The sequence below is a fragment of the Ipomoea triloba genome, chromosome 1, assembly GCF_003576645.1.
Source record: "Ipomoea triloba cultivar NCNSP0323 chromosome 1, ASM357664v1".
Classification (NCBI taxonomy): domain Eukaryota; kingdom Viridiplantae; phylum Streptophyta; class Magnoliopsida; order Solanales; family Convolvulaceae; genus Ipomoea; species Ipomoea triloba.
The window spans coordinates 35,396,309-35,407,782 of record NC_044916.1 but is presented as its reverse complement, the minus strand read 5'-3'; the positions used below and the strand labels follow the sequence as shown (position 1 = coordinate 35,407,782).

The 11,474-nt window shown below is 32.4% G+C and overlaps 1 long non-coding RNA gene across 1 annotated transcript; it reads right to left on the bottom strand.

Moving 5' to 3' along the window:
- Positions 1–453: 453 nt before the first annotated feature.
- Positions 454–3,117, bottom strand: LOC116018364. The gene is made up of 4 exons (XR_004098389.1): positions 2,766–3,117; positions 2,337–2,424; positions 1,620–1,772; positions 454–726 (listed from the first exon to the last, which is right to left on the bottom strand). It is a non-coding gene; the product is annotated as an uncharacterized LOC116018364 (long non-coding RNA).
- Positions 3,118–11,474: the final 8,357 nt, after the last annotated feature.

Here is an 11,474-nt window from a genome sequence, read left to right as displayed (position 1 = left end):
AACCTTCTATAGTTCTATGTAGTTGTGCGCATTATACCTTGTTTAGTATTTAAGGTGTTATCTCTTATTATAATAAAGAGAGGGGATTTGGCATGTGAAAATGCTCTATTCTTCCGCCCAAAGACTTTTGACTCTTTTTTTCTTTTAAATAAAAGCTTTAAAATAGATTGCAAGTAAACTGATTTTGAATATTTAATGCCTGTATTAGTTGTTTTGTGTATTCCATTTTCCAATGCCCTTAACTGCCTTTAAAAAGTTATACATTGATTAAAACAAGTCATTAAATAGTATCATTTACCAATGTGCTGATTACTTTTACAAGTTACAATAAAAGGCATGCTAAAAAATAATGATTACATATTTTGAATTTAAATTGGGGGGGGGGGCAATAGCTTATAAATACATCATGTCTTGAGCTGAAATCACACATTCACATTGGAGCACAAGAGAAAAAGATCAGGAAACAAAGAGGTATTTCCCTTTATTATCATTTTAAAGCTCTATTTCATGAAAAATTATAAGAATTTTACAGTATGCAACTTCCTACATATTTTATATTTATGTAGTGGTACTCAGGACAACTTTTTATTTGTGTTTCTCATTTGTTTTGGGAAGGAGTGGACTAGGAGATGCAAAACTGATAGAACCCCTTCTTGGAAGGGTTTGAACAGCATACTAAACAATATATATCCCAGCATTACCAAGGGTTGTCATCACCATATACACCTGAAATTATCAAGAGTAAAGTAAGAATCTCCAATGGCAATATTTATTCATTTACATTTACTAAATATATTCCAACACCTAGGTTATGAAAGATTGAAAGGATACATATTTTGGTATAATTTTCACAGAAAATTAACTGAATGCATGCCATTCTTTAAGTTCTAATAGAGTGATAGCTTTAATAGATAAATTTTGGATTGCTTGAAAGAATACACACCCAAGTTTATTGAATTGAACAAAGTGAATTGTGTGACCAAGCAAATGACAACGAACAAATTAACAAATGAACAATAATTTGATAAACATAACAAAATCTAGGCAGCCATAATAGAGTTGACGTTTTGACCAGCATACATGTTTTCTCATCAGAATTATTTGGCAAAGTGCTCACCCATGATGAAAAAGGTTATGGCCTAATCATTGGAAACAAATCTGTATCTATCAAGAAAGCAATGACAGTAGAAGTCTCTTTCAATGCCAAAAAGAGGTAGAAACTAAAGCTACAATTAGGTGGGGAGAAAACTAAAACTGCAATTGAACTAAAGGTACTCATCAATGGTGTATCTTTAATTGTTGGTTTTATTTAATATATTTTTTGTATGTTTTATTAACCTTTTTTTTTGCAGGAATTCTTGAATAATTATTCTGCAAAATTGATAAAGGCATTTGTTATTGCTTTACAATTAGAGGAGTATGTGTAAGGTATATTAGGCATCTAATTATCAAATTGTACTAAAGGGTTATTGTTCTGCTGTAATAGGATATTTTCTCATTTTCTTTATATCTCAAATATATGTGAATTTCTATTATGCATTCATCAACTATAGAAAGCATAACAAACGCCAAGAATAGTCATTAGCATATCCAGCAGATGGACACAAAAATATATAAACCTTTTTTCAAGAGCAAGAGTCAGCTTAGCAAGGGCTTGAACATCAACTCCAGTTGGTTGGTTCTGTCCCACTGTACCAGGTTGAGAATGTGACATCTGCTGGCAGTTTCCTTGACCCAATTTTAGCGTGCCCATTGACATTTGCTGATTCCACCTGGTATAGAAGGTTTAACAGATTTCATTAATTGAAAGAATGATGCAAATAATAGATTCATTCATCAAGAAACTAGCTCATACTACCACATCTTTGATTTAAAAAATGAACATAACAGATAAAATATGTTATATTAGGACTAAACTATAAACAAATAAATCTTTGAAAGTCAAAAAAATAAAACATGGTAAGAATTGAGTACTAGGTTGATATATTGAACTCATTTAACAAAGAGAAACATGTTCAATGAATATTCATTCTGAAAAGGAAATTTTAAAAGTTAATAGTTGACAGAGGAAAGAAAAATGAAAAAGTTGAAGGGGTAAACTACCATTGGGGGAATAAAAATGCACACTGTTGAAGATGATTGTACCATGAAACAATACCTGATGTGTTAGCTTTAAATTTATTATAATGAATTGACTTAGTCTTTTTTCATGATTTTGAGCTGTGTTTTCCATAAATGTACATTCATAAAAACAAATGTTAAGATTTACAGCATGATCATGCAGAAGAAGACAAAAATTACTAAAAGAGAAAAAAGGATATGTATGAGTATAACACCTATGGAAGTATTGATGCCCCTCCATATGCAACCACTATCTTTAATCCTGTCTCATTCATAAGAAAACTTCATGGTCTCTCCATGTATCTACATTCAATTCCCACAAAATGCATCAGTAATCTAGCATAAGCCTTTGATAGTAACAAGCTAATACTTAGTAAAAACCAACAAAAAAAAAAGAGGGAAACAGTTAAAAAGAATGACTGAGGTCAAGGAAAAGAAAAGTAAAGGTGAAAGCTATGACCTTTCAGGTATTCATATAACAAAATGCAGAAAACTTGAAAGGAATATTTAATATAAACTAACAAAACCACATAAATACATAAGGAGTAAACCTGACAAGAATGAATTGATAACTCTCGACATGAACAAAAAAAATAAAATAAAATAAAAACCCCAAGTAGAGAAAGAGTTCAAAGCCAGTCAACCTGAAAAGAAAGCTCTCTGGTAGGGAGCAGATTCAGAGCGAGGGGAGAAACGACTTTGGAATTCCTGAACCCTCTCCTACCAGGTGTTGACTGGGCCTTTCTACCAGCACCTTCGAGCACGAAAGCATTGAGGGCATAGAGTCGGAGAAGCCTAGGGTGGAGAGCCGGAAACGGAGAGGCTGCAAGACAGAGAGACGATGAGAGCGCCAAGGTTGGAGAGCTGGAGACGCCGATGGTGGAGAGCCGGAGACATCCAGGCGGAGAACAGCAAAGGCTGCGAGACAGAGAGAGACGATTCGAGGGGTGAGAGGCGAAGAGTGCGCGATGGGTGAGGGCGGCAGAGGGATGGGTGTTAGGGTTACGGCTGTGTTTGGGTGTGCGTGTCTTAACATATACTCCGTAATATTTTGTAAAATTTTGTTTTTTTTTTTTGTTTTTTTGTTTTTAAATATGATAAAGGTTATTATTTTATATTTAATTTAGATTTGTAAAAATAATTGTTTTGTAATAATATGTTAAAAGTATTTTATGAACAATATTTAAAAGTTTAAACTCAAATAAATATATGATAGAATTTAATTATTCGTATTATGTCATAATAATTTGATTTTATTCGAATGTATTATTCATTGTTCAAATTAAAAGTATCATTTTTTTGAACAAATTAAAAGTATCATAATACACTTAATTATAATTAAAATATCATTTAAAAATAAGATAACGTATAATAAAATATAATTTAAAAATTTTTTAAATGTGTAATCGACATCAAATATTGAATGAAATCATCTATATCAAATTCTTTTTTAATTAAAAATATTTGAATTCATAATTTTTCATAGCAAATGAACATAATTATTAAATAACAAAAGATTAAAAATGAATAAAATGCTCATATTTCTTTTTGATAAATAAAATTTAATAACATTAATAGTTTCTAATAATATATCATAATTTAATTATTTCAAATACTTAATTGGAGCTCTCCTCATGCTTTTCTACAAGAGTAATAGAATAGAAAGAAAAAGGGAAACATTTGACATATTAAGATAAAACATTATCCTGTGTCACTTGAGCCACAAGTTCTTTGTTCCATAGTATTATTGATTCTCTTCATAAAAAATAAAAAAAAATAAAAAGTCCAAAGTATTCAAATGCAACAAATAAATCTCTTTACACTAATACAAATAAAAATGACTAAAATCTATCAAGAAAATTGTATTGGTTTATCAAGAGAACTACATCAACATGTAAATCTTAAAATTATACACTACACATAATCACTTTGAAGGTTTACACATAGCAGTGAATTATAACTACATTCTTATGACATCATGGGAACATGTCATAATCCAACATTATACAAGCTTTCAACTAAAATTTATGGAAACATAAATAATTTTTTTGACTTAACTAATCAATAAAGCACATAAAAAAACCCTAAACCTTCAAACGAGTGGGGGTGGAGTTGCGGAATAATGAAGAATGGGTATCCAGGGTTTCAAATGAGTGAGTTGTAGCATTTATAAGATGAGTTTTTGGGTTTGAGTTAGTTGGGTCTAGAAACTAAATCAAGTTTGTGTCATAGTTTGTATTGGATTGGGATTTAGTATCATAATAACGTGTGTTATTGCAATATGATGTATCTAAATATTATATCTGATTATTTCTTTCTCAAAATTTATAAGTGCCTTAACATATAATATTTATAAAAATTTGTTTTTTTTTTTAAGTTGTCTTTTTATCTTTTAAAAAATTGTCTAAAGATTATTATTTTACATCCAATTTAGATTTGTGAAAGTAATCGTTTTATAATAATGTGTGTTTATTTAAAACACTTTTTAAAAGTATATTAAACAAATACTACACTATGTTAGAGTCAATAGTACTCAGAAATTATTTTTTGAACAAAATTTAAAATTTGAAATTTATAATAGAATTTAATTCTTCATATTATGTTAGAATAGTTTGAATTTAGTATAAATTTTTCGTATTAAAATTATCATAATATTACATGAATTTTATAAAAATGTTCTATTTGTGCATCACAAATTCACAACATATAAGTTTAATTATGTAGCTTTTTTGTACAAGTTTTATACTTAATTAATTATTGTCATGAATTTACATGCATGCAACCACATATTCATATCATTTAGTTAATATTGTATACTATCGCTTAATACTCTTAGAGTATATTCTTATATAATTGATCGAATTAATATCATGTATCGAACGAGTGAAATTTTAAATACGTTGTATTCAAATCTTTTAATATAGTTTATTATTTTTAGTAATTAATCACCTTAAATATCAATTTATATTTTAATTACAAATATTTATGTTCATATTTTTATCATATCAAATCAGCATAATTATATTTTTAAAAAATAAAACTTTATAAATGAATAAACATCATATTTCATTATTATATAAGAAATTTAATAATATTAATAATTTTTAATAACATAGAATTATTTTAATATTTCAAATATTTAGTCCGTGCATCGCATGGGTGGCATACTAGTTTGAGACAATTTTTCATGATTCTGACTATTAGATGAGTCTTAGTTGATTCTTTCATTTCTTTTCATATTTTAGGATAAGCTTTTAGGATTGAATTAAGGTTAGGTTTAGGTTCTTAATTTAACCTTTTGAAAGCTTGTACTGAATAATATAATTTACACTTAGAATTCTAATGAATTATCTTTTAATTTTAATAGATAAGTTTCCATTTTCTTAGGGTGTGTTTGGTTCGCGCATGGGAATCGGAATCGGTATGGGTATCAAATACTTGGTAAGGGTAATGGGTTTTGGTGAAAGTATTTTGAATGTTTGGTAGTAGGGTGGAGTGGGAATGAATTAATAGTTGGGGAAGAAAGGATGAAGGGAAATGAAACCCTTATTTCATTAGGGTATGGGTTTTCCCATTAATGGGGTATTCGAAACCCATAGTAGTATTTTAAAAACCTATCAACCAAACAATAACAATCACTTTGATACTCATACCTTATGCCTAAACCCACAAACCAAACACACCCTTAATCTCTTTTTCATTTACGTTATTTACATAACTATTATTTTCGCCCGTGCGTTGCACGGAATGAATTTGTTATAATATTTTAAGAATATTTGGATCGATATACCATTATATAAATTATAACATCGAATATTATATAGTGCAATTGATGAAATTAGTTGGATTGATTATGTTTTCTGATGTTTTCTTTGCTTGAATGAGAGCAAATTTGATTCACGGATAAATTTTTGTATTATTTATTTAGATAATAAAATTAAAGATAATTTTTTTAAATATAATATTGAATATGTACATTTATTTGATTATAAGATTAGTGCAAAAGTATCCCTCAGTTTTTTTTTTTTTTTTGAAAATAAGTATCCCTCAGTTAATTGAATAATATATGACTTGTTTGTTTACAATTATCTTAAAAAGATCTATATTTAATATAACTTAAGTAATTATATTATTACAAAAATAAATATGGAAAAATGAGAAATCATTTAACTTTAATTATTACGAAGTATAAAAATAAATTCAACGACCAATATTTAGCTTAATTACTGATGTGTAGCAAAAATGAGTGATGGTGAGTGTACGGGTGTGAAATGTCGTTCCGCTGAGGATTGGGGGTTATGGCACGCAATATGCAATCACAAAACTAGGCACTAGCACAAGGAAATCAACAAGAAGCTAAGGAAATGATAACAAGGTAGAACAAACACATATAAACAATAGATAAGTGCAAAATAAAGAAATAGGACTCAAGCTAGGGGAATTACTATCTAGATGCTTTAACACTTAAGTTTGGGGGAAGAACATTTTACCTAGGTTCTAGAGGCTAGCACTAATAAATCCAAGTTTCCACAAGGATTAGAACAAAGGTTGCCCCATTCCCATGGTGTATCAACCTAAGTTCTTGAAGAACAAAAGCTATTTAAGCCCCAAATCTACCCCTATTTCCATAGAAGAGAAAATGGGTTTGAGATTGGGTTGGCTCAAGTCTCCCATCCAATTCCCATTGAGATGAAAGACTTTCCAAAGACAAACAACAATCATTGGCCACTAATCATTGAAAGATAGAAACAAACCCAATTCAAACTCAAGAACCCTAGGTTGGGGTTCTTCCCCTTTTTCACAATAATCACAACTTAAGCATCCAAATAGATAATACAACCCTAACTCAAGCCCATAAACTAACTACCCATGATTAAATAGCATAAAGAACACAAAAACACAAGTAATAAACATAAATCTTGCAAAAGAAAAGAGATAAAGGAAAGAAAACTTCTCTATTGAAATGGGAGGAAGAATCTTGAAATCCAAGCTTCAAATCCAAGATTACAAGCTCCAAAAGTGTTAAAATACATAGATCTAAGTCTAATCTAACCTAAAAATATGAAAGGGAGTGAATGGGAGTGTTTAGGGTTCAACCATGGGTCAAAACCGTGTTCAAAATGCTCAAAACGAGCTTAAATAGTGAGCAGAGCAGGTCCCAAACGGCCTAGGAAACGGCCGTGTCAATGGCCGTTTGCCTCCTCTTCAAAAACTGCATTTTCACACTGTAAATCGGCATAAATCAAACGCCCATGTATACGGCCGTGTCCCAGGCCGTTTGCCAACACTCCAGAAATTGCATTTTCGAACTCTGTGCAGCTGCTTTGACTTCTAGGCTGTTTTTCACCATTTTCCGTTCAGAATTACGAAATTTGTATCTCTAGCAAAGTTGTAGCCCTTGAAATCTTCTTTCCAATGGTTTAAAGATCACTTAATTTTGACATTTCTAGGCTGAGATATGGTCCAATTACTAAGATGTCAACGTGCAGAAATTTCAACACATTGATCTTTTGCTTCTCTTTTGTTTTGGTTTGTCTAAATGACAAAGACCATTGAAAATACCAATCTTAGGCTCCCTTGGAAGTGTTGCACCCATCTACATAGTTTCATATTTGGCCTCCATTTGACTCCAATGCCCACCAAAATGCATGAAAATGCTCATCTTTGCTTCTAATGCTTTCCAACTCATACTCCTTGCAAAGTAACACAAATAAGCACTAATTCTCATGAAATTTGGAATGATAAATAAAGAAAATAACTTAGTGAAAGGGGGAAAATGTAGACAAATAAGCACTTATCAACTCCCCCACACTTAAACCTTTGCTTGTCCTCAAGCAAAGACAAGAAATAAATCACCATCCTTGCAATGAAATTGATCATACTCCCACTTTGCACAACCTATCAAACCACAATCCAACTTGCTACAACACAACTTGTTTTAAGAATCACCTTAGCTTGGCACACAAGTTCCATTCCCAAGCCAATAATCAAGCACCAAAACCATTAAAGTGTGTGAGAATCTAGTGTGCACAAATGCTAAGTTGAGATTATGCAAAACTTGGCTTTTAATGAGATTCCATAGGCTTGCCCTTCATACTCCCACTAGTTCAACTCTAAGATTGCATGCTAAGATCAAGTAGGACTTTTATTTGGCTTGTAACGGGGCTAAGGGTGGATGGCTAAGAAAGAAGGGGTATAGGAATAAAACAAAGGAGAGAACTTCACACTTGTTCACAATTGAGGGTAGAAGAGATATAACTTGAATGAACTAAGGAGCAAACAAGACTTAAGGACAAAACAACCTCTAAAGTGGTGGGGTAGAGCACAACTTACAAAATAAACTTCAAACTTTTATTCGTCTTTCTTTTCTTTTCATTTTTCTCTTTTCATCATCTTTTTCAACATTTTTTTCTCAATTTTTCTCAACATCATCTTTTTCATTTTTTTTTCTTTTCAAATCAACCAACAAACTTATTCTCAATACCCCCACACTTAGACAAAATTATCAAGAGGATTGCTAACAAAACAAGCTCCAAATAAGATATCTTCTAAGCAAAAGAACAAGTGCTACATTCTCTCAAAGGTGGAAGGGAGATATATTTTTTCTTTTTGGCTAAAGGTTAAAGGAAAAATGACAAGGGTTAACACAAGAAAAACAAACAAATCACGGGTTTAAGTGCTTAGCACTTATTTCAACAAACAGAAGGCTCAACAGGGACAACTAGGGATAAACACATATTAACAGGGTAGGCTTTAAGGCTAAGGACTAAACAAAAATGGCCTAAATCATTTCAAAACATGCAAATCTTAAACTTCACTTGGAGAGTAATGAGGCAAGTTCTAGCAAAACAACCATTACCGGAATCTCACATGAGCCTTCACTAGCAATGCACAACACACTAGATCAAGAATTGATTCAATTATTAAGTGGTTAACAAGGCTATTGGCAAGAGAATAGATCAATCATATAACTCCTTGGCTCATCAATCACAAGTTGAGTTGCTACAAGTTCCACCAAAACAAACCACAAACCAACAAAGAGGGAGCGATCACAACTTCAAGCAAGGAAAGGTAATTACCCAACATTATGCACAATGAATCATCCAAGCAAAGTTTCAAAAATTTTCAAAAATTTACCCATATTTTTGTCTTCCCCCCACACTTAGAATTTACATCGTCCTCGATGTGAAAGAAAATAATGCACAAGGGGGAAAGGGTAGCACAATAAGCACAAGGAGCACAATCTCTACTATCTACATCAAGTAAAGCACTATTCACAATTAAAGAGAGTAGAGAAGGTAGATGAGACTCCCTTAATGAATCCCTTATGCCAAAGAATCATCATGAAGCCTTCTTGAAATTGAGAATACTCCTTAGTATCATTCCTAGAGTCAAGAGAATATATACATGAAAGCACAAGTGAAAGCATGATATAACAAAAATAAAAGTATAAGGAAAAATAAAGAAGAAAATAAAATGCAATAAAATGAAGGATAGCATGGGGTGCCTCCCATGAAGCGCTAAGTTTAATGTCGCTAGCTCGACTCAACCTCCTCAAAATCAACCATCTTTGGATTGGAGAAAGAACATCCCATCCTTCCTAGCAAATTTCTCTTCAAGATAGTGCCTCAAATGGTGACCATCAACAAATTCCTTTAAGCACAAGTCCACCACTTTAAAGTTTAAGACACTATGCTCATCCAAATCAATCTTCAAGAATATCCCTTCCTCAAATCCATTTTTTATCCATAAATCAAATGAGGTCTTCTTTCTAAACCTCGGGTCTTGATAATACTCAAAAACTTGATCATTTCCTTGGCCTCCACTTCTTTTCTTTTCTTGACTTTCCTTTTCATTGGCAAGTAAGGAGAGTCTTGGGTCTTTCTCATGCACCAATAAGAAGTAGGAATCCCTTGATTCAAATATAGGCCAATGTGGGCCAAAACACTTAAGGCCTTCAACTCCTCCTGGTTCCCAAATTCTTGTGAAATTCTCACCAAGGAAGTTTTCATCCATTGAAGGGGTTTCTTCATTCACTTCATGCATTTTATCAATCTCATTCTCCTTCAACACTTCCTCTTCTACCGGGACATTTTGGAGTTGTTCTTTGCCCCCATTATCAATTTGCTCCTTATCACTATTCCCTTGCAACTCTACACTTTCTCTCCAACTTGGTGTTTCCATCTCAATGCACTCATCATAAACCTCATCATCTTTACCTTCAAGGTCATCACCCTCCTTTTCATCTCTATCAACCACATGACCTTCAATTGGTAATAACAACTCTTGTAAAACTTCTTCATTAGAAGACAATTCTTGAGTGGGTTCTTGAGTTGTCAAACCTTGTCTTTGAGCCTTCATGTTTTCTAGTTGAACTTGTAGCTCATTCATTTGCATAAGTATGTTGGCCATCATAAACTTCATCTCGGGATCTTGATCAAGTGGTTGGTATTCTTGTTGAGGTTCTTGATAGAATGATTCTTGAGGTTCCCATTGATTATTGGCATGTTCTTCCTCACTTTGTCTCATGGGATGTCCATCATCCTCCATGTCATCATCGGGTACAATAGTAACTCCCCAACGCCTAGCCAACGCCAAAGTTTCCTCATTTATCCTATAGCTCCCCACACTTGGTGAATGGTTGTAGTGATCATATGGAGGTTGAGTGTCTTGGGGGTATGGTGTGTAATGAATGGATGAGGGGTATGGATTTGGAGAGTAATCTTGTGGTGGGTAAGGACATTGTGGTGGATTGAAATCTTGTGAAGGTTGTGGGAAGGAATTTTGGTGTGATGGTTGGGAAAAATAACATGAATCTTGGTAAGGTTGTGGTGGATAAGGGTTTTGGTAGTTTGGAGTGTATTGAGAGTATGAGTTTTGGGGGTGGAATTGTGGTGGATGAAAATATTGGGATTGAGCATCATAGTAATGGTTAGGAGGTGGGGCTTGAGTTGAGCAAGGATTTCCATATCCATCATATTGGTTGCCCTCATAAGATTGACAATCATAATATCCTCCTTGCAATGCATACCCATCCATAGTGAAAGTTCTTGATTGAGTGGTGAAAGCTCTTCCTTTTTTTTTCTTTTTTCTTTTTTTTTTCAATTAAGAGTGAATGCACAAAGTGAAGATCCTTCAACAAAAACTCAATCAAGGTAAGACAATTAGCTCTTTCAACAACAAAAACAAACAAAAGGAAAGAAAAAAAAATAAACTTAGTCTCCTAAGATTCCTTAAACTCTAATGCTAGCAAAATAAGTAATCACATAGAACCACCAAATTTCCAATCCCCGGCAACGGCGCCAATTTTTGATCGTTGTCAAAAATGAAGTATACGGGTTTAGATTTGTCGT